Consider the following 27,496-nt stretch of genomic DNA (forward strand, 5'->3'; position numbering starts at 1 on the left):
ACATTCCTCTACTGGCATGGATTCCATTTCAACAAGCATTTATTAAGCTTTACCCTCATGGTAATCTAGCAAGGAATAATTTCAGTTTTCCTCTAAACCCTCTTATAATATTACTCAAGAGATTTAATATCAATGTGAAATTTATTTAATAGCTTCAAATAGTTTTATAACTGTGATAATAAGTTTGAATTAATTTGCAAAGAGGAGTTCCCTTAAAGCATTGGTTAAATTCAGATTTCTGTATATTAAACTGTAATTATACAATAAAATATGACTCAGAATAAAACCTTATTGTAACATGCAAAATACATTAGCACTGTTTGGATTGAAGAAGATTAATTTATCTCTGTATTTATTTTTAAAATCTGATTTGAGTTCGCTAATAAAATGAATTTGTGAGCCCATTTTATTGAGTAATATTCTGTATGAATTTAAATGTGTGAGCAACACTTCCTTATCAAGTTAAACTACATAGATTGCATATTTGTGTGTATGTAAATGTATATATAGTGTGGTTTTATATAATTAATATAAACTCAGAGAGACAAGTACAGAGATGCTGTCTTTTTTAGGAAGTAAATAATAAAATTTTTATTTCATTAAAATTTTATCTATTACTCTCACATATCCAGTGGTATAAATTCATTTGTGCTTTAAAGATTCAGAGAGTAAGATAAAATCACATCCTTAGTTTATTGGTAGTGAAAAAGTCCTCATTGGTGAGATGGGGGAAAGAAGTGACAAGTCTTGTATGAATTGTTTGATTCCTTGGAATTACAATGGGGCTAATATTTCTGAGAATTAAACTATGCTAAAACACTCTTCAATTTTAGTTATTATAATAGCAAAGAGTTATTATTATTCATAACAATTATTCATAAAATAACAAATGGTTATCATATTCTTTATAGAGATCATTACCAAGTAGTCTGTTTTTAATTCTTTTTTCTAATTTGTTCTCTAAAATCAAAGCTTGTGTTGCAACTACATTTCTGAGTAAATATTTGTGGGGATAAACATGATTGTGGTAGTAGTAATAGCTACCATTTTTTAAATTTTTACCATGTGCCTCATATTTTATGTAGTATATTTTCTCTTAGACCTTGCAACAGCTATTAGATGTAGGTTCTACTATTCTCATAGACACAAAGGTTTATGAGTTTAAGAAAACTCCTAAAGCTCTCACAATTAGAAATGGTGATAAGGCTCCAGAACACCCAGCTCCTCCCCTGCTATGCCCTATTTAGGGTTTAGGTATGCCACCGGGATGCCCACTTTCCCCAAAGCCCAGATCCCTGTCTTTGGCTATAACTTACAGGTCAGTCACATGACACACAGACTTGAGAGATACTTTCTAGCAAGAGAGATTGAACACTGTGGATTCACCTACCTGGCCAGCACTGGAGAAAGAAATATTAAGAGAGAATGTAAAGAAAGGTTAAGAGAGAATGTAACAGGACTATTAGCACTTTACTGAAGGAATTTCCCTAGAGCATCTAGCCCAACACCTAATCTGTTGGTGCATACTCACAGCTTTTCTTTCCTTATGTGTGAATATTTGTGTGCATGTGCATGTGTATGTGAGTTGATGGCATGCACGCATGAGGTTTATGTGCAGTGTATGTATATATGAATGTTATGTGTGTGAGATTTTATGCAGATGTGGGTAGGTATATGTGTGTTATATTTGTGTGAATATGTCCTTTGTTTGTTGTATTCATGAGGTACCTGTGTGATATGGGGTGGTGAGTGAGGTATATAAATGTGACTTCATCCTGTGTCTATAGAATATGTGAGAAATATATGTATATGTGTGTTATGTGTGAGTATATCCTATGTGCCTACAAGTTGAATGTGGGTGTGAGATGTTTGGGTGTAGAGTGTGTACGTGTGAGTGTGTTCTATATGTGAGGTGTGTATGTGAGTGTGTATACCCTTGTCTGTAGTTTGTATGCTATGTATGTGTGTGCATAAGTGGAAGGAGGCTTGGGTTGGGGTGGGAGAAGTAGAATGGAAAAGTGAGAGTAGAAATTGGAAAAACAGGCATGGCTATAAGTTCTCTGTTCACTAGAATAGTAATAGATGAAAAGGCTATAAACTTGAACTTTGGCATCTTGGGAAGTCCCACCCAGATCTGTGACTATAAGTAAATATTTGGAAGCAACTTAGACTGTTTACATCTTAGTTTTCTCATCCCTGGAAGAAGAGAGTTTTTAACTTAAATGCTTGAATGGTTAAATAAGTACTGCTCAGATTGGAATTACTGACAAAGTATAAAGTGTTTGCATGGATGTAAAATATTGTGTATTTTTATTAAGAGTGGCATATTTTTTCAATATCATGTTCAATATTAAAGTTCCAGAACAACAAAATAACACACAGGGTTTGGGTTGTTTTTTTTTTTTTTTTTGAGGGGGGGTTACTGAGGATTGAACTCAGGGGCTCTCAACCACTGAGCCACATCTCCAACCCTATTTTGTATTTTATTTAGAGACAGGGTCTTACTGAGTTGCTTACAACCTCGCCATTGCTGAGGCTGGCTTTGAACTCCTGATCTTACTGCCTCAGCCTCCTGAGCTGCTGGGATTACAGGCATGCACCACAGTGTCTGGCCATACAGGGTATTTTAATGAGATACTATTACTTTGTGCTTCTACCTTCAAGGGGTTTCTAAAGTTAATTTTCATTGGCAATGTATAGTATATTGTATCAAAAAGGAAAAAAAAGCACATGCTGCTTAGTAAATTCTATTTATTTGTGTGTTTATTTATTGTTTGGTATGCTGTGGATTAAATCCATGCATGCTAGACAAGCACTATGCCACTGAACTACATCTGAGTCCTTATTTTATACTGAGATAGAGTATCAACTAAGTTTCCCAGGCTAGCTTCAAACTTATGATGTTCCTCCTTCAGCCTCCCAAGTAGCTAGGATTATAGACCTGATCTCCCACACTTAACTTAGTAAATGCTTTTTTTTTTATGTATGTGTTCACTATTTTTTTTAAATTGCTTTTATTTTTTAAATACACGACAGCAGAATGCATCACAATTCTTATTACCCATATAGAACACAATTTTTCATATCTCTGTATATAAAATATGCTCACACCAATTCATGTCTTCATATATGTAAAGCTGCTTTTTCCTCTTTTTTTTGATAGAATGCTAGAATTCAACCTATATTAAGAAAAATCTGGATTACAGAGGTAACTTTCATCCACTTAAATCAATAACTTATCATTATTTTTTGTTGTTGTTGTTGGTCGTTCAAAACATTACATAGTTCTTGATATATCATATTTCACAGTTTGGTTCAAGTGGGTTATGAACTCCCATTTTTACCCCGTATACAGATTGCTGAATCACATCATTTACACTTCCATTGATTTACACATTGCCATTCTAGTGTCTGTTGTATTCTGCTGCCTTTCCTATCCTCTACTATCCCCCCTCCCCTCCCCTCCTCTCCCCTATTCTCTCTCTACCCCCTCTACTGTAAATCATTTCTTCCACTTGTATTATTCTTCCCTTACCCCTCACTTCCTCTTGTATGTAATTTTGTATAACCCTGAGGATCACCTTCCATTTCCATACAATTTCCCTTCTCTCTCCCTTTCCCTCCCATCTCTCATCCCTGTTTAATGTTAATCTTCTTCTCATGCTCTTTGTCCCTACTCTGTCCTTAGTTACTCTCCTTATATCAAAGAAGACATTTGGCATTTGTTTTTTAAGGATTGGCTAGCTTCACTTAGCATAATATGCTCTAATGCCATCCATTTCCCTCCAAATTCTATGATTTTGTCATTTTTTAATGCAGAGTGATACTCCATTGTGTATAAATGCCACATTTTTTTTATCCATTCGTCTATTGAAGGGCATCTAGGTTGGCCACAATCTTGCTATCGTGAACTGTGCTGCTATGAACATCGATGTAGCAGTGTCCCTGTAGCATGCTCTTATTAGGTCTTTAGGGAATAGACGGAGAAGGGGAATAGCTGGGTCAAATGGTGGTTCTATTCCCAGCTTTCCAAGAAATCTCCATACTGCTTTCCAAATTGGCTGCACCAATTTGCAGTCCCACCAACAATGAACAAGTGTACCCTTTTCCCCACATCCTCGCCAGCACTTGTTGTTGTTTGACTTCCTAATGGCTGCCAATCTTACTGGAGTGAGATGATATCTTAGGGTGGTTTTGATTTGCATTTCTCTGACTGCTAGCGATGCTGAGCATTTTTTCATGTACTTGTTGATTGATTGTATGTCCTCCTCTGAGAAGTGTCTGTTCAGGTCCTTGTCCCATTTGTTGATTGGGTTATTTGTTATCTTATTGTCTAATTTTTGGAGTTCTTTGTATATTCTGGATATTAGGGCTCTATCTGAAGTGTGAGGAGTGAAGATTTGTTCCCAGGATGTAGGCTCCCTATTTACCTCTCTTATTGTTTCTTTTGCTGAGAAAAAACTTTTTAGTTTGAGTAAGTCCCATTTGTTGATTCTAGTTATTAACTCTTGCGCTATGGGTGTCCTATTGAGGAATTTGGAGCCCGACCCCACAGTATGTAGATCATAGCCAACTTTTTCTTCTATCAGACGCCGTGTCTCTGATTTGATATCAAGCTCATTGATCCATTTTGAGTTAACTTTTGTGCATGGCAAGAGAAAGGGATTCAGTTTCATTTTGATGCAAATGGATTTCCAGTTTTCCCAGCACCATTTGTTGAAGATGCTATCCTTCCTCCATTGCATGCTTTTAGCCCCTTTATCAAATATAAGATAGTTGTAGTTTTGTGGATTGGTTACTGTGTCCTCTATTCTATACCATTGGTCCACCTGCCTGTTTTGGTACCAGTACCATGCTGTTTTTGTTACTATTCCTCTGTAGTATAGTTTGAAGTCTGGTATTGCTATACCGCCTGATTCACACTTCCTGCTTAGCATTGTTTTTGCTATTCTGGGTCTTTTATTTTTCCATATGAATTTCATGATTGCTTTATCTATTTCTACAAGAAATGCCATTGGGATTTTGATTGGCATTGCATTGAACTTATAGAGAACTTTTGGTAATATCGCCATTTTGATGATGTTAGTTCTGCCTAACCATGAACAGGATATATTTTTCCATCTTCTAAGATCTTCTTCTATATCTCTCTTTAGGGTTCTGTAGTTTTCATTGTATAAGTCTTTCACCTCTTTTGTTAGGTTGATTCCCAAGTATTTTATTTTTTTTGAGGATAATGTGAATGGAGTAGTTGTCCTCATTTCCATTTCAGAGGATTTGTCGCTGATATACAGGAATGCCCTTGATTTATGTGTGTTGATTTTATATCCTGCCACTTTGCTGAATTCATTTATTAGCTCTAATAGTTTCTTTGTAGACCCTTTTGGGTCTGCTAGGTATAGAATCATGTCATCTGCAAATAGTGATAATTTAAGTTCTTCTTTTCCTATTTATATGCCTTTAATTTCTTTAGTCTGTCTAATTGCTCTGGCCAGTGTTTCGAGGACTATGTTGAACAGAAGTGGTGAGAGAGGGCATCCCTGTCTTGTTCCAGATTTTAGAGGGAATGCCTTCAATTTTTCTCCATTCAGAATGATGCTAGCCTGTGGCTTAGCATAGATTGCTTTTACTATGTTGAGGTATGTTCCTGTTATCCCTAATTTTTCTAGAGTTTTGAACATAAAGGGATGCTGTACTTTGTCGAATGCTTTTTCTGCATCTATCGAGATGATCATATGGTTCTTATTTTTAAGTCTATTGATGTGGTGAATAACATTTATTGATTTCCTTATATTGAACCAGCCTTGCATCCCAGGGATGAATCCTACTTGATCATGGTGTACAATTTTTTGATATGTTTTTTGAATCCGATTCGCCAGAATTTTATTGAGGATTTTTGCATCTAGGTTCATTAGAGATATTGGTCTGTAGTTTTCTTTCTTTGAAGTGTCTTTGTCTGGTTTAGGCATCAGGGTGATGTTGGCCTCATCGAATGAATTTGGAAGTTCTCCCTCTTTTTCTATTTCCTGAAATAGCTTGAAAAGTATTGGTATTAGTTCCTCTTTAAAGGTTTTGTAAAACTCTGCTGTATACCCATCCAGTCCTGGACTTTTCTTAGTTGGTAATCTTTTGATGGTTTCTTCTATTTCCTCAATTGATATTGGTCTGTTTAGGTTGTCTATATCCTCCTGACTCAATCTGGGCAGATCATATGACTTAAGAAATTTATCGATGCCTTCACTATCTTCTATTTTATTGGAGTATAAGGATTCAAAATAATTTCCGATTATCTTCTGTATTTCTGAAGTGTCTGTTGTGATATTGCCTTTTTCATCCCATATGCTAGTAATTTGAGCTCTCTCTCTTCTTCTCTTCATTAGCATGGCTAAAGGTCTGTCTATTTTATTTATTTTTTCAAAGAACCAACTTTTAGTTTTCTCAATTTTTTCAATTGTTTCTTTTGTTTCGATTTCATTAATTTCAGCTCTGATTTTAATTATTTCTTGCCTTCTACTTCTTTTGCTGTTGTTTTGCTCTTCTTTTTCTAGGATTTTGAGATGAAGTATGAGATCATTTATTTGTTGTTTTTTTCTTTTTTTAAGGAATGAACTCCAAGCAATGAATTTTCCTCTTAGAACTGCTTTCAGTGTGTCCCATAGATTCCGATATGTTGTGTCTGAGTTTTCATTTAACTCTAAGAATTTTTTAATTTCCTCCTTGATGTCTTCTATAACCCATTGATCATTCAGTAACCTATTGTTCATTCTCCAAGTGATGAATGATTTTTCCTTCCTTCTTTTATCGTTGATTTTCAGTTTCATTCCATTATGATCAGATAAGATGCATGGTATTATCTCTACTCCTTTATATTGTCTAAGAGTTGCCCTGTGACATAATATATGATCTATTTTTGAGAAGGATCCATGTGCTGCTGAGAAAAACGTGTAACTGCTTGATGTTGGGTGGTATATTCTATATATGTCAATTAAGTCTAGGTTGTTAATTGTGTTATTGAGTTCTATAGTTTCCTTATTCAACTTTTGTTTGGAAGATCTGTCCAGTGGTGAGAGAGGTGTGTTGAAGTCTCCCATGATTATTGTATGGTGGTCTATTAGACTCTTGATCTTGAGAAGAGTTTGCTTGATGAACATAGCTGCTCCATTGTTTGGGGCATATATATTTATGAGTTATGTCTTGTTGGTGTATGGTTCCCTTGAGCAGTATGTAGTGTCCCTCTTTATCCCTTTTGATTAACTTTGGCTTGAAATCTATTTTATCTGATATGAGTATGGGCACTCCTGCTTGTTTCCGCAGTCCATATGAGTGATATGATTTTTCCCAACCTTTCACCTTCAGTCTATGTATATCTTTTCCTATCAAATGCGTCTCCTGTAGGCAGCATATTGTTGGGTCTTGTTTTGTGATCCATTCAACTAGCCTGTGTCTCTTAATTGGTGAGTTTAAGCCATTAACATTTAGGGTTATTATTGAAATATGGTTTGTTCTTCCAGCCATATTTGTTTATTAATGTTACTAAACCTGATTTGTTTTCTTCTTTGATTATTTTCCCCCCTTTATTGTCCTACCTCCCACTGTTGGTTTTCATTGTTATTTTCCATTTCCTCTTCCTGTAATGTTTTGCCAAGGATTTTTTGAAAAGATGGTTTTCTAGCTGCAAATTCTTTTAACTTTTGTTTATCGTGGAAGGTTTTAATTTCATCTTCCATCCTGAAGCTTAATTTCGCCGGATACACGATTCTTGGCTGGAACCCATTTTCTTTCAGAGTTTGAAATATGTTATTCCAGGATCTTCTAGCTTTCAGAGTCTGTGTTGAGAGATCAGCTGTTATCCTGATTGGTTTACCCCTAAATGTAATCTGCTTCCTTTCTCTTGTAGCTTTTAAAATTCTCTCCTTATTCTGTATGTTGGGCATCTTCATTATAATGTGTCTAGGTGTGGATCTCTTATGATTTTGCACATTCGGCATCTTGTAGGCTTCTAGGATTTGGGATTCTGTCTCATTCTTCAAGTCTGGGAAGTTTTCTCATATTATTTCATTGAATAGATTGTTTATTCCTTTGGTATGGACCTCCATGCCTTCCTGTATCCCAATGACTCTTAAGTTTGGTCTCTTTATGTTATCCCATATCTCTTGGATGTTCTGCTCATGGTTTCTTAACTGTCTGGCTGAGCTGTCTATGTTCTTTTCAAGTTGAAATACTTTGTCTTCATTGTCTGATGTTCTATCTTCTAAGTGTTCTACTCTGCTGGTAGTATTCTCAATTGAGTTTTTAAGTTGGTTTATTGCTTCCTGCATTTCTAGGATTTCTATTTGTTTGTTTTTTATTACCTCTATCTCCCTGTATAATTGATCCTTTGCTTCTTGGATTTGTTTATGTAATTCCTTGTCAAAGTGATCTTTCATTGTCTGATTTTGCTGTCTCATGTCTTCCTTGAGACTCCAGATCATCTGAAGCATGTATATCCTGAATTCTTTATCTGACATTCCATCTGTTGCTGCTATTACCTCTTCTAAAGTTGAGTTGACCTGCATTGCTTGTGGTCCTTTCTTGCCTTGTCTTTTCATACTGCTTGCGTTTCTTTCTGCTTGGTAAAACTGTTGTGTTTTTGAAATTTTCCCCGTTTATTTATATTGGTCTTGTATAGTTGAAAAATCTCCCTTGCAGAGTGGGTAGTGGCTGTGCTCCTCCTCCAATTGGGGTGATCTGTCTAGTACGCTGGCAGGCCACTAGGCCTGCTCTGCCGGTCGGTCACAGGTCTACCCACCCTGCGGGCGCGGGTGGCGGCTCTGCTCTGCCCCCACACCAATTGTGGTGACGTGACTACCACACCCACGGGTCGTTGGGCCTGATCCGGATGCGGGCGGCCGCTCTGCTCGGCCCGTACTCGAATTGGTGTGACGTGTCTACCACGCTGGCAGGCCTCTGGGCCTGTTCCACCAGTGGGTCGCAGGTCTTCCTACCTTGCAGGCTCGGGCAGCGGCTCTGCTCAGCCCCTACTCCAAATGGGGTGACTTGACTACCACGCCATCAGGTCGCTGGACCTTATCCAGGCGTGGGCGGCTGCTCTCTTCGGCCACAGCTGCAGTTGGGGTGACGTGATACCCCGCTGGTGGGTCGCTTGGCCTGTTCTGGGCGCAGGCGGCAGTTCCATTCTGCCCCTCTGGCCCCCACAGCACCCAGCAGGACCCAGACCAAGAAGCAGTTTCCGCGGGATCCCCAGCCCTGGGCCAAAGCAGCTCCGGGAGCCAGAACCCTGCCGCCCAGAGCTCGGTGCACACTCTGCTGGGAGCGGGCTCCAAGAAGCAGACTCCGCGGGTTCCCCCAGCCCTGGGCCAAAACAGTTCCGGGAGCCAGAACCCGGCTGCTCAGAGCTCGGTGCACGGTCCGCTAGGAGCAGGCTCCAAGAAGCAGTCTCTGCGGGTTCCCCAGCCCTGGACCAAAGCAGCTCCGGGAACCAGAACTTGGTTGCTCAGAGCTCGGAGAACGCTCTGCTAGGGGCGAGCTCCAAGAAGCCGTCTCCGCGGGTTCTCTAGCCCTGAGCCTGAGCTATCTGTCTGCGAGACGCAGGCAAATAACAGCCTGAAATCACCTGTTCCGTAGCTGAATGAGCTGAGATCAGTAGAAAACAGGGATGATTATGTCAGCTCTCCAAGATGGCGGCTGCTGGCCTCCTCCGTGGACTGACTGGTGTGGAGAACCGAACTGGACCGCTTCCCTCCTCCATCTCAAACCCAGAACTAAGCACTGAGCACAGCCATTCCACCGCTGGCAGAAGCCCACAGAATCCGCAGCGCTGCACCCCCTCGCCGCCACCTCGCCTCTTCCCAGCGTGTGCGGAGAAATCGCCCGCGACCGAGCCCCCACCACCGATCCTCACGCGATGAAAATCCCTCCACTAGATTCTGGAGCACCTCAATTTCGCTGGAAATTCCCAACAAGACAGCCTTCAGCTCAGTAAATGCTTTTTGATTATCAAGTAATTGTAGTCTTAATCCATTAAATAACCAAAGCCAAGCTTTGGCTTGAACACATGGCAGAAAACTGAACCACATTAGAAGAATTTGGCAGTGATTTTTTGAGATAATTATTTTAAGACAAAGAGAAATGAATAGACAAGATACAAGATACTGCAGTTCTTTAAACAGTTACCACATCTTCACTCTTAGGTATTATGTGAGGAAGAATTAAGAACATTTATCCTCACAAAATCCTGTACATAGATGTTCATAGCAGAAATTATTTACAGTAGCCCCAAAGTAGAAACAATAAAAATTTCCATCAACTGATGAATAAACAAATGTGATATTTTCACACAAGGAATATATTCAACAAAAAGAAAATCCGGTACTAATACATTCTGTTACATATATGAACCTTGAAAACATTATAAAGTAAATAAAAGAAGCCAGAATGACATATTGTGTGATTCAATTTTTTTTTTTTAAAGAGAGAGTGAGAGACAGAGAGAGAGAGAGAGAGAGAGAGAGAGAGAGAGAGAATTTTTAAATCTTTTTTTATTTTTTTTAGTTTTCGGCGGGCACAACATCTTTGTTTGTATGTGGTGCTGAGAATCGAACCCGGGCCGCACGCATGTCAGGCGAGCGCGCTACCACTTGAGCCACATCCCCAGCCCCTGATTCAATTTATATGAAGTGTCCAGAATATATTGGTCTATGAAGAAAAAAGTAGTTTAGTACTTCGGTAGGGATGGGGGGAATAGGGGATTGAAGATTGAAAATTGAAAGTTAAATGGTATAAAAATTTCTTTATAGGATAATGAAAATGTTCTAGAAAGTAGTAATGGATGCACAACTAGTTGCCACTGAATTATACCCTTTAAATGGGTGGATTGTGTGGTGTTTTAATCATATCTCCATAAAGCTAATAAAACAAGTTACAGGGCAATTTCACTAAGTAGTGAACCCTTCCCATTTATTGAACCAAGGGTTCTGGGAGGAGCCAGTGATGACCCTCCTGATACAAATCAATACCCACAGACAAGAGAGGGGGCACTCCTACAAAAAAGCACCTCAAACCACCAAGTCCACCTGTGAGCGGATGCTTTCATGAGGGCTCCAGAAGCCAGGCAATACATGAGCAGCCCGCAACTCTCTAATCTATGGCAGTTTAGATTGGAACCAGCAAAGCTAGTGAAGAGTCATTCTCTTTTATTCCCTCCTCCCTGCCCTGCCCTCTCCCTTCTCCACTCTTCTCCTCTCCTTCCTCCTTCTTTCTTCCTTCTGTCCTTCCCCTCCTCCACTCCTCTCTACCTATTTTACCTCTGTAAGTAGACAATGTGATCAGTTTATTTGGATTTAGAGTTTTGTATTTATTGGAAAAAACTGCTTTCTTTATTTTCATGTTTTTGAAGTATTTCCTACGACAGGATTCAAGAAGTGCAGAACCTGAGAAAATCCTCTGTGGCTTAATAGCTGATACAAAGATACAAAGGTTTTTTTGTTGTTGTTTGTATATATTCCCTCCCTTTCCCCTTTTCTGTGGCTTGAAACTGCAGCACCTTCAGCTCTACTGAGGAGTAGTATGCTCTGCTCATCTTCTTATGATTTCCACCTACTCCACCTCCATATGCAAGTGTCACATTCACTGTGGTTTCAGATGATCCCTTAGGAATGTGATGTTACATCTTATCTATAATCACTGCCTTTAAAACTTTTTCCCTTAACATATAATTGAAGAATAATCTGTCCAGCTGTGTGAACCTAATCAATAGATGTATTTTACAAGTTTTAGTTTTGAAATGTTGGATAATATCTTTCAGTTTAAGAAATTAATCTTTCTATAAAGTGTCATATTTCTTATTGAAATGTTTCTGTAATGTGACATTTCAACACTAATTACTATTATTAAATATCAGTGAATTTGTTTTAAATAACTTAACATTCAGATAAGCAGTATTTATGTACTATACAATACTACCTAACCGGCTTATTTGTTGGGAAAGAATCACTGACTCACCAGATAAAAGAATTCAGCATCTCTTATTTTTCAGCCTATATTAACTGCATTTACATTTTTTGACAGTTTCCATGATGTAATAAAAAAAACACAGGCAATCAAATTTAAATGTCTATCAAAATGAATGTTCTCTGAGCTCCAATTAATGCAAAAGTCGAGATTTGGACAATGAAGAGTTAAAGTTTATAAATGTTCTTAAGGGAAAAAGAATAGATAAAACAATACAGTTGAGATTTCTACTATTGAACAATATGCAATCATAAGGAAACAGAAAAAAGGGGTACAGTTAAATGCATTCTTCTTAATTATATTAACAGTGATATCTATTTTAAACAGTCATGAGAGTTCTGTATACTTTGTAGGGGAAGTTCTCTTGGATCTTTCTCCATGTTTACCAGGATATATCCTGAGCACACAGCATAAACATTGTGCATGCAAAGAATTGGAGCTAGTGTGTGTGAATGCTCATGTGACACATCAGTGCACATTGATGTTCACTAGGGAAAATATAGAAAACTGAAATTTGTTCTTAGGTTCATTTTTTTCCAGTGGCTTACTTTAAATAGCCTACTCTTGTAAAGCATGAATGGCCAGAGGCATCCATAAAGTTTTTATCCAATTAGTTCATGGATTATGTTTCCAGAAAAACAGACTGAGTGACCAACCAGGTAGAAAGAGTCTTATTTAGAGATTTTTCATGGGTCCACCATCTATGGAGGGGAGGAAGAGGAAAGAAAGCAGAAGCAGGAGCTAGAGGGGAGTTGGTCTGCGTTGTAGTGTGGGAAGGTCTTGTAAAGCCCTCAGGGAGTTTGGGAGTGGGCTTGCTCCTCAGAGTTGTCCTACATGTGGGTGAGGGGTCTGGACTTTGATACCCTCCTGTGGACCCAATATTAGATGCTTGGACAAGGCAGACTTCTTAAGCTGAAGCAAATGAGAATGAATTTGAACAGAAGAGGTTGGATACCCGAGGAATTTTTAGCAAGCAGGTTTATTGACTTCAGGGCTCAGAGGTGGCTTTTGGGATAAGTTTTCCAGAGATAGAGGAGTTTTTGGCTCTGGGGAAGGCTCTGGCACTGAGAGCATCAAGAAGGAGTGGCCAGTGTTAAGGGGCCTCTGTCTGTTGTCTCTGGGAATGAGGGGGCTGAGGGGTCAGCCTGTTGTTTTAGTGGTCTTGACAAATTCAGGTTGAGTGGCACATAAGATGACGAGTGCTCTTTTGGCACTCACAGGAAAAATGACTTTTTGTTTGTTTGTTTATTTGTTTTTTTCTTTGTCGGGTTTTGTTCTGTTTAGTTTTCTTTCTTTGAGTCTTAGAGGCCATTATAGTCTAAATTAACATTAATTTGGATTGTCTTTCCAAATAGGCTCTGGAACAAAGGGGCTGTTTCTAGACTATCTCTTGCCAGCGACCAATAAGGGAATTGGCTTGGTGTCCAGAGGTTTTGATAACTATTGAGAGGCCCTCACCAATGAAACTTTTGTCCATAGATCCTTCTGGTGGCTGTTCCACCTCAAAGGTTGGTCATTTTAATTTGTAAATTATATAACTTTTATGGAGTGAGCTTCATCCCACAGTTACTATTAAAACCTTTCTAAAAGTTTTTTTTTTTTAACAAACATTTTAGAAGACTGTGTTTTGTATGTGCCTCCCATGTTCCATGCTTTATCAGTGTCACACACTTATGACAAGATTTGCTTCATCCATCTCAGTGCTTTTCCCTTGTGGGAACTTAGTGTCCTCCTTGGTGGCCCCGTATCAACTCCTTACCTGGAGCTTTCACCTAGATATTGGATGGTGAAAATCCACCAATGACTGTATGAGATCCCATGGAACTGAGTAAGGGTCCAGCATTTGTTTGGCCCTTGGGTCCGGTCAAAACTCTTCCCTTGTTTGTCTTATTTACATACTTTACATAGACATGGTCAAAGCAAAATTTTTATATTGTCTAAATCTCAAAATTCCACAACCAGAAAGGGAATCATGTTTCTCTTCTGTTCGCCGATTTTGAACAGAGACTATTTGGGTGACTCCCTGGGTCCTTTTTGGCTCCACATTCTTCAGAGATTACTCAGGGACCCTTAGAGGTTGATAGAGCTTCTCTTCCACCAGCTTAGGCCTCTGTGGGGGAAGTCAGGTGGGATGCCTTTAATGGATCTGTGTCTTTCTTGTTCAATTGGATGGTGCTCTAAGTTACCTAGTCTTGGTTCTTGTTCTTCATGGGTTCCATTGTGCTCTGGGGTGACAGTTCTTTGGGGTAGGTAAGTCAACTAAGCCTATAGCCTATGGTGCACCAAGGAGAAGTATTGTCCTCCACATCCTGGGAAAATTAGACCCAGAGATAAGAGAAGCAGAAAAGCTTCACTGTCCCATCTGGGCTGCCAAATGAAGTAGGACAGAAGAGGCCAGATACTCTAGGAATTTTCAGAAAGCAGGTTTATTGACTATTGGGTTCAGCAGTGGCTCTTGCCTAACAATTCTTCTTCTGAACAAAGATTTTGGAAATTCATTGAGCTTTATACCCAGTGCAGGGGGAGGGCATGGAGGTTGTTTTTGTTTTTGTTTTTGTTTTCATTTGTTTTTTAAGCAAGAAAACAAAAACAGTATCTTTTAATACAACAATCTTACAGACTCAACTCTACCATACCTTATTGTGTACAAACCTGACATTTACAAAGAGAAAGCTTCCAACCTCGATAACCTCTGCAGACATCCTGATGATCTGAGAAGAGAAAAAGCTTAATTATGAGAAGGGCCTTTTGGATGGGGGTCTCTGTCCTACTTCAAGAACAAAGAGCACTTTCCCAACCAAGGGAAATGGGTTATGCTATTAAAGGTAGATGATCACAACATCCACTACAGTTGGGGAGGTATTTTAGAACCTGCGAACATTGAGGAAGGCTTTGAGAGTGTATGCTTTCCTTCTTACATTCCCTCCATGTTTTGAAGAAGTAGGATGTTATTTGTGGGAAAGAAAATGGAATGATAATTTTCATAAAATCTAACTATTTTTTTAATGTAAAGATACAAATTTATTATCACACTTAGCAGGGGTACTCTCTGTGACCATCCAAGTAGATGTGATGTTAGCATCCAAGTAAATTTTTTTCATATTAAAGAAAACAAAAATAAAAATATTTATTGAGTGTCCATTAAAGGTGATGTCAAAGGTCTTTATTATCTATATGAGAAGCTGATAACTATGAAAGATTGTATTTATTTGAAAAGTTTTGATCTCATTTAACCACTATTTATATAAAACAAAATATATTAATCAATATTTTGTTTATATAAAAGTATTAAATAATACTTTATGAAAACTGCAGCATGTTCATTTGGGCTAGGCCTTTGTTTGGTTGGCTATATATGCACTTTTTTGTTTGTTCTGTTTTTTATTTATTTAATTGTGGCATGGTATTTGAAATATCCACACAATATTAATTGTGGAGAAGCTAGTGCGTAGATATATGAACTCAATATTTCAAATTGACAACAGAATGATCTTGTTTATTATGTAGTAATTTTTTAATCACAGTGAAATGAATTATATTATTAAATACAGTATAGAAAGTAGAAACCGGGCTGGGGATGTGGCTCAAGCGGTAGTGCACTCCCTGGCATGCGTGCGGCCCGGGTTCCATCCTCAGCACCACATACCAACAAAGATGTTGTGTCCGCCGAAAACTAAAAAATAAATATTAAAAAAATTCTCTCTGTCTCTCTCTCTCTCTCTCTCTCTCTCTCTCTCTCTCTCTGTCTCTCTCTCTCCACTTTCTCTTAAAAAAAAGTAGAAAGCTTCCTTTGTATTTAAAGTTGTTTTATCTGTGTATGTGTATGTATACACATGCATTTATGTTTATATAAATACATATACACATGTACATATATATGTACACATATATATATTTTTAAACAGGACACATTAGGGTTGCTGAAATGGTACTTAAGAATGGAAATTAGCTGAATGCTGCTGAGTCCTTTAAGATCTCCATAAATTTTTCCAGATTGTTCTTTAGTCATTTGAGAGAGCTGTCATTGCTGGCTATAGACTGAATACCAATTCAGCCCTTTCATACACACAAATGTAGCTCAAAGAACTGATTTCTAACTCCAGTCTCCTTATTCCTATGGAAATTAATTCCTGCTAGAGATAATTTGGACCAATTTAGAGAAGAAAGAAATTAGAAGAACTTCTGAGGATTTTCTATGCTAAAAGAACAATTCTTTTATTGGCAACTGAAATGTTAGATTTACTAAATGAAAAAAAAAGTGTTTTAAATTGAGCCATTCTTCAATTCATTCATCTGGATTCTGAAGACGAATGTCTGTAAAGACTAATTGTGTTATCAAATATAAGTTAAAAGGTATATATGAGCTAGGGAAGTATTCAATATTTTATTCCTCTTAGAAATTATATGTGGTTTACATGACTATGCTTTTCATTTAAATACTCCTGTACATTGAGAATAAATTCATAATTAAGAATTTTCATTTTTAATCTTAGACCTTAAGAACTAATGTTCTTGTTTAATTTGTAGACAGAAGTCTAAGCAGTTCTTAAAAAAGAAATTCTGGAGTGGAAATTATCAACAGTTTTTGATCTAGTAGTTATTTTTTTTTTTATTTTCTAAAGTGCTGATCTTAATGAGTGTTTTATACAAGAATAGACACTATTTTTCTTCATTCATGCAATAAATATTTTCCAATGGCCCAATGTTACATAGTGCCCAAGCTTCAGCAAAGGCCTCATTTTTGTTACTTATAACTGCCCCACTGGGGCCCATGAGGTCTTATTCCTGGTTCAGGAATTGTTGTATCCATCCTTGTCTTTTGGTTTCCTATCTCAATTCTACAATCTTCTCTAGGGCCATTATCTCTAATCACTTCAAAATCCTGCCTTCCAAGGTAATCTATCTAGCTTTTCTCACCTAACTTCCCATTACTCATCCTTTCAGTTCCTTTGACTGGCTCCCTCTTGCTTTCCTAACCAATTTCAATTCTTATCCTTGTTTGAAGGCCGTTCACCACTCTGCCTCTGCTTATGTCTTTTTCCTTACCACCTCAGATTCCTCCTTCTGCTCACACTTCTCCTTGTGAGCACATTTTCAAAGTATGAACATGCTTTGGATTTATATAATGCTGTTGCCTTGAAGAGCTTTAATCTCTCCTCAGATTTTCTCAGAGAAGGAAATCAAAAGGCTGTGGCTCAAAATTCATCAAATCAACTGGCAGGAAAATCCAGGAGTTTGTGCACAACTGTCTAGAAAGACCTGTTTCTTAACTTCACTTGCCTTCAGTGCTTCCTTAGAACTATTAAGGGAGGTGCTCTTGCAGTTCTCCTGCTTTTAGGTGGTGTCTTCTGTGGTAACATGCAGTTGTTCTGCATAAATAAGGATCATAGAATTTATGGACTCACAGGGATTTCCTAAAGGAATGTAGGAATTCAACATCCTACTTTGGTGTAGAAACCCAGCTCAGAAAGTTCTTGCTGCTTCAGCTGTCTTTTCAGGAAAGAGCATCAACCCATAGAACAAGCTCTTTCTCTGTTTCATAGGGTTAATTTTGAGAAAAGTATTCTTTTTGCTAACTTTTGTTTCCATGCTACTTCCTTTCCTTGATATGAGAAAGATATAAAATTATTCTAATAATCTCTCTGTGCTTTAATAATACAACTGAATACAGCCATAATTTCTTCCATTAAACCTTTTCTGTTTGAGAACTGCTTCAATAATTCCTCTTGTGTCAGAGTTTTTGTGGATTTTCACACTATTCTCTTGCTGCACCTCCAATATGGTATCTTGAGCAGAATTCACAGATGGCTTGCTGTCAGAGTTGGTCCAAATATTGCATATCAGTTGTCATGTTTAGTAATTAACATTGAAGATAGTTTTCACAAACTTAAAATAAATTAATAATTAATTATCCTGTTTATCCTCTAAGGACTGAAAAAGCTCATATTCATAGTATTCTGGTTATTAAAGTGTACATAGGCTCAAAGACTACTAGAAATTATTACATAATGAAAACATGTACCCATATTTAAAAGTCTGACTTGGAATAAGACTTTGTTCTTTAGTCTGGTATTTTGAAGAACTATTGAGATGTCACTGAGCTATATTTTTTGAATTTACACATTGCTCACACATGAGCTCTTTGGGAATTGTTCAGTGAAGATGTCTCCTGGGCACTTTGTTTCTTGAAATTATCAAATTCTTCTTGGAATTTTTTTTCCTCCCATCTTGTGATTCGTGGGTGGGGTTAGGTCACCAACACAATTAGAACCTCATTTTCTTTTTCTTTCTTGGTGAAAGTACTCTATTCCATCTGGAAAATAAAATAGTCCAGTTTATGTATTTTATTCTTTTAGAAATTCTGGAAGTCTTTTAGGGTCTAAACCATCTAACAACACTGTCATAAGAATGATATGTATGCATATAATCACATGGAGAATTTGCATTTAATTTTAGAGGTACACATGTGCTACTGAATAATATCTACATTAGCATTATGAGATATGGGATTGAAGTTGGGAATTGCTGGTTTAGTTGTACTTCATTTTATAATGATCTTTTTTTAATAAATATGTGCAAAAATGAAATCATACTAAAAAGTTACATTTAATAGTTCCATTAAGTAATCTTTTAAGGCAATGATATTTTCCAAATTAATTTGAATTTAAATCTTTATGTATAACATATAATTTTCCTAGTGTACACACATTTTGATACACTTGATTTCTTTTGAATACTATTTTTTTTCATAATTGAAAATATTAAAACAATGCTTTTTCTCTGTAAACCCTCAATACCCAAACTTCTTTAGTCTTACCTTCAATTATTTCCTATACCTGTAAATGATATTCAAGCAGATGCATTGTAAGGCAGATTTTAATTCTTTCAAGTGTTTCACAATCTGTGCATTTTGTAGGGATAGTTAAACAGCTGAGGGTATATTTGAAATCACCATTCTTCTTATTAAAAAAATCTGTGAGTCCCCAATTTCAAATTTAAATTTAAAATATATAGCTACAAATAAGATATATAAAATAGGAAATAATGCATGAATCCTGCAGATATTCAGTGAATGTAAGCTCACAGTTTTAAAAATAATAATCCTATCCTTAGTGGATACAGGTTTGATTATAATTATAAATCATAAAGTGTTGTTTGATTTTGATTTTGTCCTTAATTCACCAATATTAAAATAAATTCTTATTTGAAGTTATCTATAACACCAGCTCTATGATAGCTATCTTCTCTCATATATGATTCATATAACTTGCTAAATTTAATGAAAGCTCCCCTTTTGATTTGAAGTTTGTGATTATGTCAGATTGTGTGCATTTTGTAATGAGAGTTATGAAATCAAATAAGAATGATCAAATTGCAGAATATATCATTTACAAGTTTATTCAATTTTTGTAAGAAATATATAAAGCCTATTACAGTGTCATTCCTAGCTTATATATGTTTGAATATTCAGCCAAACAAGTGTTCAAAACACATTGCTTTGCACTGGGAACAGAAAATCTGGTGTTATATATAAATATTTTTAAAAATATTTCTGGAGAACTATGCACTTACAACAGTGATAGATTTCCATCGCTGTGACAAAATATCTGAAATAGTTCATTTATAAGGAGGAAATTTTTTTTGGCTCATAACTTCAGAGGTTTAAGTCCATGATTTTCTAACTCCTTTGCTTTTAGACCTCTGATCAGGCACAGTATCATGGCAGGGAGCACATGGTAGGGAAAAGCTGTTCATCTCATGCAGCAGGAAAGCAGAGAGAGCTCACTTTTATAACAAAGCTCCTCCCCCTAAACCCATTAAACTAGGAATCTATAAATGGATTGATCCATTCATGACGTCAAGAGTCCTCATGATCTAATCTCCCACAGGCTTCTGAACACTATGCCCTGGGGACAAAATCTTCAACATATAAGCTTTGGGGGTCCTTTTAACATCCAAATCATAACAACAACAAATAATTTTCTTAGTGTACATGCATTTATATAATATTTTGCTACACTTGATTTCTTTTGAATACTAATTTTTTCATAATTGAAAATATTAAAACAATGCTTTTTCTCTGTAAACCCTCAACACCCAAACTTTTTTAGTCTTACCTTCAATTATTTCCTATACCTGTAAATGATATCAAGCAGATGCATTGTAAGGCAGATTTTAGTAGTTTTTATTTATTTAAGTGCAATCTAGTACAAAGGATACAGGGTTGGTTTATTTATTGTTTGGAAATAGATTTTGACCAGTTTATATTCTTGGGAAATTTTAAGAATCAGTCCCTTAACAATGCTGAATAGGAAAGTTTGGAGTTAATAGTAGATTCATATGTCTTTTATTACTTAGTTATAATACGAAAGAATTTTCATCTTCATATCTCAGGTTGACTATGATGATTGGCAGAGGGTGAATCCAGGGTTTATGATGCCTAAAGCTTTATACAACTAGGAGAACCCACTTTAGGAGCAACAGAGGCAATATTAGGTAATAAATGAATATTTATTTAGAATGCCAAATACACATACGCATACATCACAAGTCAGCTAGGGACATAAGCTCATTGCTAGAGCTTGTTCTTAACATTCATGACATCCTAGGTTCAGAAAAAATAAAATAGCAAATATAATTTACTGACAGATTCTACAAGCATCACAAAACTTATAAAATTAACTTTTAGAAACCAATTTCTTAATGCACCTCTTTAATGATTGTGATATTATTTTATTAGCTCTATAGTTTTGGGCTATTTATTCTCTGATTGCTTCTTCATTTGACCATGGTTATATTTTCTATGTTGAGAATAAAAAGATAATGCTGTTTTCCCTGTAGTATGATTAATTATAATCCAAAGTTTTATTACTGGTGATTTAGAAAAATTAAATCAAGTTTCTCAATTTGTTATTGCTTATTTCATAAACTTTCTTAGAATCTTGGTCAAATGCATAAAACTCTTTACCAAAAATCTTTCATATTTGAACTGTAAGATTTGGAAGAACTTCAAATACCAGTGTTTTACCTTATGTTTTAAGTGTTTCTTCTCCGTGCCACATAGACTCCTGGACATAGTGTTGGCCTGCATCATCCCAATGCTAGCACAGTGGCCATTAGTAGGGTTTGTGGGAGTTTTTCCTTTGAAAGAACTCATAACAATAATCTAAAGATACCTAAAAGAGACTGAGAAACACAAATATGTAATTCCAGCAAACCCCAAACTAAATGCATCTTTAACTCAACATCTAGTTAGCTGGATCCCCAGAAGACCTGGAGTGATCACTCTAAAACCACTTGGACCAAAGGGGAAGTGGAATGGAAATAGATAGAGGTCTTAAACTTCTGCAACTAAAGTATTTCACTCTTGCAGATTTCCCAAAACCTATAAGCATGTCATCCCACCATTTCTATTGACTTTAGAAGAGGCTCATACAGGTGAGGGTCCCTGAGCCTCATCCTTTCTATCTACAATAAACCCACTTCAGTAGTAGACAGGAAAATTTCTAGACCACAAAAAATCTGAGTACCAAGGAAACAAAGAACCTGGGCTCTGACCTTCCAGCTATTAAAAGAATATATATATATATATATATATATATATATATATATATATATGAATATATATACATATAAAATATGAAAAGAATATATATATATATATTATATGTATATTATATATTATATTTTCCCTAGAGTTTAGCAACATTTCTCAGAGGGTATTTCTTAGAACTCTTTGTGTTCGGTAGTGCTAGGAATTGAACCCAGGTCTTTGTGCATGCTAGGCAAGGACTCTACCACTGAACTACATCCCTAGTCCTTTTAAAATTTTTTTTTTCAATTTTGAGAGAGTCTTGCTAAGTTGTTGAGGCTGGCCTTGAACTTGTGATCCTCCTACCTCAGCCTCCTGAACAGCTAGGATTATGAGTGTGCACCACCATGACTGGCTTGGAAATTTTTTTGATACATTCTCCTTTTTGATAGCAACATTTCACATATTAAACTACTTACTTTCTTTATATCAATTTCTTAGCCAAGCACAATGGCAAATACCTATAATCCCAACAACTCATGAGGCTGAGGCAGGAGTTCAACGTCTTAGAGACACCCTCAGCAACTTAGTAAAAGCTTGTATTAACATAAAAATAAGAAGATTAGGGTATACCTCAATGGCAAAGAACCCCTGGGTTCAATCCCTAGTACCAAAAATACAGTCCATCAAAAAAAAAACAACAAAAAAAAAAACAGTCCATCAATCAATTTTGTCACCTTCTTTGAATCATTGCTTTGAGGGGGAAATTAGCTGGACTCTAATAGGCTTTAAATGTTCATTTGTTTTCTAGTATTGTACCCTGCAAAGGAAGAAGTCATACCCGTCATTTGAAAGTTCCCCTTGGTTTATTTTAAAGCATCAAATGGCATTTATAATAATGGAATGAAAACCCAATTCAAGGAGAAGAATATGGTATTTGTGTTGTTTTGTGTTGTTTTGGTACTAGGGATTGAACCCAGAGGTGCTTATCCACTGAGCCCCAGCCTTTTTTTTTTTTTTTAAATACTTTATTAGGGACAGCATCTCACTGAGTTGCTAGATGCCTCACTACTTTGCTGAGACTGGCTTTGAACTTCTGATCCTCCCACCTCAGCCTCCCAAGCCACTAACATGAATTATCTTTTAGATTTTTAAGGATAGATAAGCTCCTACCATTTCATTGGTTAACACACACACACACTCAAAACACACTCTTATGCACACGTATCAACAAAGAAACTAAAATTCAGTCAGCTTTCATATCAATAGTAAGACATTTTTGCTGTAACCCCTGAAATAATTGGTGATGAGAACCTAAGTTTCAGTGTAAACAAGCAGGTTACTCGGATTCTCTCTTGTTACATAAACTTGAGTGAGCATTGCAGCGTGACCATGGGCCCATAATTCAGGAAAAGTCTGCAAAGCAAAATCTTTAGGCACTAATTTTGTTGTATTTGTGGCCCACGTACTACAACACCAGGTTGGTTCCTGTTGTTGGATTAAAGATAAGTCAGGAGCCTCTCATCTAGCTATTCCTAAAAGATAACAATTGATTCAAAATTCGAGACAGAGAGAAATCTTAGAAGTCTGACCTTCAGATCAGTTTAATCATAGATCAATAACACATTACTTAGACCACAGCAGAACCAAAAATTCCCCTCAGCTGGCTGCCAAGGTAATATTTTCTTTCCAATTAGCTGGTTGAGAACAGTCAGTATAGGTAAGTTTGTCTCAATGGTAACTTGCTGATTCAAGGAACATGTACCAATGTCAGCCACTACATAACTGTCCTCAGGTCTGCCCTGTGGAACACAGGTACTTGGTTTTCCTGGTTTCCTACTAATATCCTATTGAAGAATAGCCCTTACTATTGAATAAGGCAAGACTTATTCTAAATTATCCAGAGTATAGCTTGGATATTTTTACCTTTCTCTTGGCATGTAATCCTCCCCTTCTTGGAGTTCAGAACATTCATATATCTTTTAAGGATGCTAGATATGATCAGTGTGGGGAAAAAGGCAGACCCAATCCTGTCCTACGGCCTTATGTGTTATTAATGACTTCCAATTTCTTAAACGGAATCAGTCCAGAGTAAATAGTCACATTTTAGGAAAACTTTGATCCAGTAAGGAGAATTGCCAGGATTTTTCAAAGTAGTATATAGTTGTTTTGGTAGCATCTTTTCTTGTTTTCTTATGTTGCAACATTTTTTAAAATTTATTCTGATTTGGTATACATGATGTTAGAATACAAATCATTTCATATTATACATATAGAGCACAATTTTTCAAGACATTGATTGTATACAAAGTATTTCACACCATTCTTGTCTTATACATGTACTTGGGGTAATGATGTCTAACTCATTCCACCATCGTTTCTACCGCCTTCACCCTCCTTTCCCCTCCCTCCCCTTTGCCCTATCTAAAGTTCCTCCATACCTCCCATGCTCCTCTGCCATCACCATTATGCTTCAGCATCCTCATATCAAAGAAAACATTCGACTTTTGATTTTTTGGGATTGTCTTGCTGCATTTAGCATTGTATTCTCCGACTTCATTCATTTACCTGCAAATGCCATGATTTTATTCTCTTTTAATACTGAGTGATGTTCCATTGTGTATATCTACCAAAGTTTCCCTCTCCATTCATCTACGGAAGGGCATCTAGGTTGGTTCCATAATCTAGCTACTGTGAATTGTGCTGTTATAAACATTGATATGGCTGTGTCCCTGTAGTATGCTGTTTATAAGTCCTTTGCATATAAACTGAGGAGTGAGATGACTGGATCAAATGGTGGTTCCATTGTGCTAGTACCAAAAGGACTAAGTTGAGCAAGACCCTACCCCATTAGTCCATTTGCACCAGTGTTTCTTTACAAAATCTCTTTAAAATTCTAATAGTTAAAAGTGACATGTAATAAGCTACATGTATTTGAAGTGCACAATTTAGTAAATTTGATGTATGTATATAACCTTTGTGAAGTCCAAAAAATCAAGATGGTAAATGTATATATATCACACCAAATGTTCACTGTTCCCCTTGGCCATCCTGGCTTTTCCTAAAACTCCTGCCCTCCCCTAGCTGATCAATGGTCAGCTGAGGACTCCACTGGGAGCCTGTGCAGATGTTCCCAAAGTTGACTTTCTGAGCCCAGCAAACTATCTACATTAATTTCCTCATATTCCCAGCATCATCTCAATGAAACTCTGGGCTCCGGCTTGCCTACCCATCCCTGTACGGTGGCCAGGAAACCTTCTCAGGTGGTGAGCTGGGCCACTGTACCCAGGCCTCATAGCATTTCTTCTTTATTAGTGTGCAGAGCTACCTGCCACCTACTGTCAAAAACTTGTCTCACATGTTTGGCCAGTTTTGCAGTATTTTTTTTTCCACAAGGGAACATAAACCAGGCTTCTTTTACTCTATCTTGGCAGGGAATAGAAGATTCACAGTGACCATATTTACTTGATTATGTTGATCAGCATTTGAGAATAACATTGTTAGAGATTATTTTCTATTATTAAGTAATAGTTTACTTAAGGAGAGAGGTTTGTTAGTTGTATTTCATTGTATGACTATAACAAATTAAAGAGATTAAAAAAATTCACACTAACAACAATGTTTTAAAAGATCACCTGTAATTGTAGAATAACTGTTAACATTTTTTAGTGTGTATTTTTTTAGAGTTTTTCATTGGTGGATGTGTTTAAAGATATGTGGAAAACTATATAACTTTAGTAAGAATATATGCCTACTGTTTATTTCTGTAACAGTGTTCTAAATTATAAGTATAGTAAATATTTCTTAGTGGAATCAAATGTATAATACAATAAAATGTGAAAATTTGTCTTTTGGTTTTTTGGGATTGGCTTATTTTGCCTAGCATGATATTCTTCTACTCCATTTACTAGCAAATGCCATGATTTTGTTCTTCTTTAATTCCCAATGGGGGCAGGGTCTAGGGAAGAATAGAGTTACTTTACATTAAGTAGAAGGGAGTGAAGCGGGGGAGCGGTCTGGGGGGAGGAAGGACAGTAGAATGAATCAGTCATTATTACCCTATGGACATATATAACTATATGACCAGTGTGATTCTACATCATGTACAACCAGAAGAATGAGAGATTATATTCCATTATAGATGATGTATCGAAGTGCATTCTACTGTCATATATGACTAATTAAAACAAATTTTAAAAATTTTAAGAATGTGAAATTACATTTTTACTCTTATCCATAAAGGGAACTTGTGGGAAATGTCATATTGTCCTTTTCTGAGTTCTTTCTGTATATCTAAAAACGAACTCAAATATTTTTTCTATGCAAAAAGAATTCTTCTATACATATTTCATTTACTTTATTGCTCTTTTTCTTTCCACCGAATGCATACAGATAAACTTCACCAATTATATGTCCACTAGTGATTTCTTAATATGATGAACCATAAGTATATTCAACCAGCATACTAACAACTAACATTGCTTACAACTTGTTGTCCGTTTTCACTTGTTTGGAGATTTCCTTAGTATTAATTTCTAGACAAGTCACTAGGTCAAAAATAATGTATATTTAATTGTAGTAATTATACAGAAATGTGTTCAACTTTTTGTGGCAATCCATTAGTGTCTGCTTTCCAAAACCCATTCTAACTCTTGGTGTTATAATATTGCTTAAATCTTTGCCAAGAAGATAAATATAAATAAATACATGTTATTTTAATTGTCATTTCTTTGACTATCAATTACATGTCAGTTTGCTTTCTCAGACATTTTACTCGCTGGTCACTTTCTGCCTGTGGACTTTGCCTACTTTTACATTGACTTAGTCATCATTCTCTTACTTTTTTGTTTGAACCAGTTTACCTTAAAAGTTGTTTTGTTTCCCCCTTGGATAATTTTGTCACAGGGCTTGTGTTTCTTATTAAAATAAAATTGAATTTCTAATAAAGCAGGAGAAGATTAGATGCTTTTACAATGTGGAGTCTCCCTTTCAGGAATAGGTGAGGCTCCAGTGGTTAGACAGCTGCCTGTAAAGGGGGAGGGTGGAGGTGGGGATTCTGAAGGAAAGATGAAAGTTTGCGAGTGATGGATGTGTTCATCCTCTTGCTGTTTATGATGTTCTCACGGCTGTGCACATATGTCAACACTTGTCAAGTTGAACGCCTTAAAAATATGCAGTTTATTTTATCTCAATTATGTGTCAATAAAACTGTTATGTAAAAAAATGACACCAAGCATGTAATAAACAGCTTTCAGCTAAAAGTAAAAATTGTGTTTGATCAGAACTTTTATGTGTGCACTGGCTTGGTTAGATTTCTCCTGTCAGTTACAATGACTTTCCAAAATGAATTGGGAAGCTGAAGAAAGTCACTTTAACCTTCCAGATTAAGGAAACTGCACCAGTAAAATAAGAGGCTCCAAATCATACTCAGCCTAAAAGACCTGAAAAAATAAATGTGACTTCTCAGTTGCGTTATATGGGAATAATTGCCTATAAATCTCTGAGAATGGAGAAGCACAGAGATCACACATAAGGGAAAAAAATAAAGAACTGTATAATTGTTTTAGCTCTGAACCATGTGGTGAGAGAATGATAATGGCCTTACGATAATTTTTAGGAATCAATGTTTTTTTTTTTTTAAAAAAAAGCACACTGAAAATCTTTTTGGTACAAGAAGTAATAATATAATGATTCCAATAGCAGTATGAGCTTGAGTCGCACATACACTTATCAGGCAGGACTTAAAGGTGACTGGAAGAATGATGTAGAAGGACAAGCTGCCGAAGGGCAAACAGGTGATGTGCTGAGCACATGAGCCAGCTGTGGCATGGGGTGTCTCCCCTGTGGGCACCACAGGAAAGGATCATGCTCCTCTGCTCAGGTACGGGAGTACAAAAGGCACATTCCTAATTCTCATGAAGTGACTTGAAACCGTATTGCCACAAAGATGGGATACAT

General features: G+C 36.6%; 1 protein-coding gene and 1 long non-coding RNA gene across 5 annotated transcripts in view; one reads left to right on the forward strand and one right to left on the reverse strand.

The window, feature by feature from the left end:
• LOC308646111 overlaps positions 1-9,965 on the reverse strand; it is a 37,511-nt gene extending 27,546 nt beyond the window's left edge. For both annotated transcript variants that reach the window (XR_014021318.1, XR_014021319.1), the window contains exon 1: positions 9,611-9,965. This is a non-coding gene — a long non-coding RNA (uncharacterized lncRNA). The remainder of the gene's footprint in view (positions 1-9,610) is intronic.
• The window catches only part of PDE4D (phosphodiesterase 4D), a 1,076,913-nt gene that overhangs the window by 468,196 nt on the left and 581,221 nt on the right, over positions 1-27,496 (forward strand). The window lies entirely within an intron of this gene.

This window comes from Spermophilus citellus (genome assembly GCF_964194105.1).
Source record: "Spermophilus citellus genome assembly, chromosome: 1".
Taxonomy (NCBI): domain Eukaryota; kingdom Metazoa; phylum Chordata; class Mammalia; order Rodentia; family Sciuridae; genus Spermophilus; species Spermophilus citellus.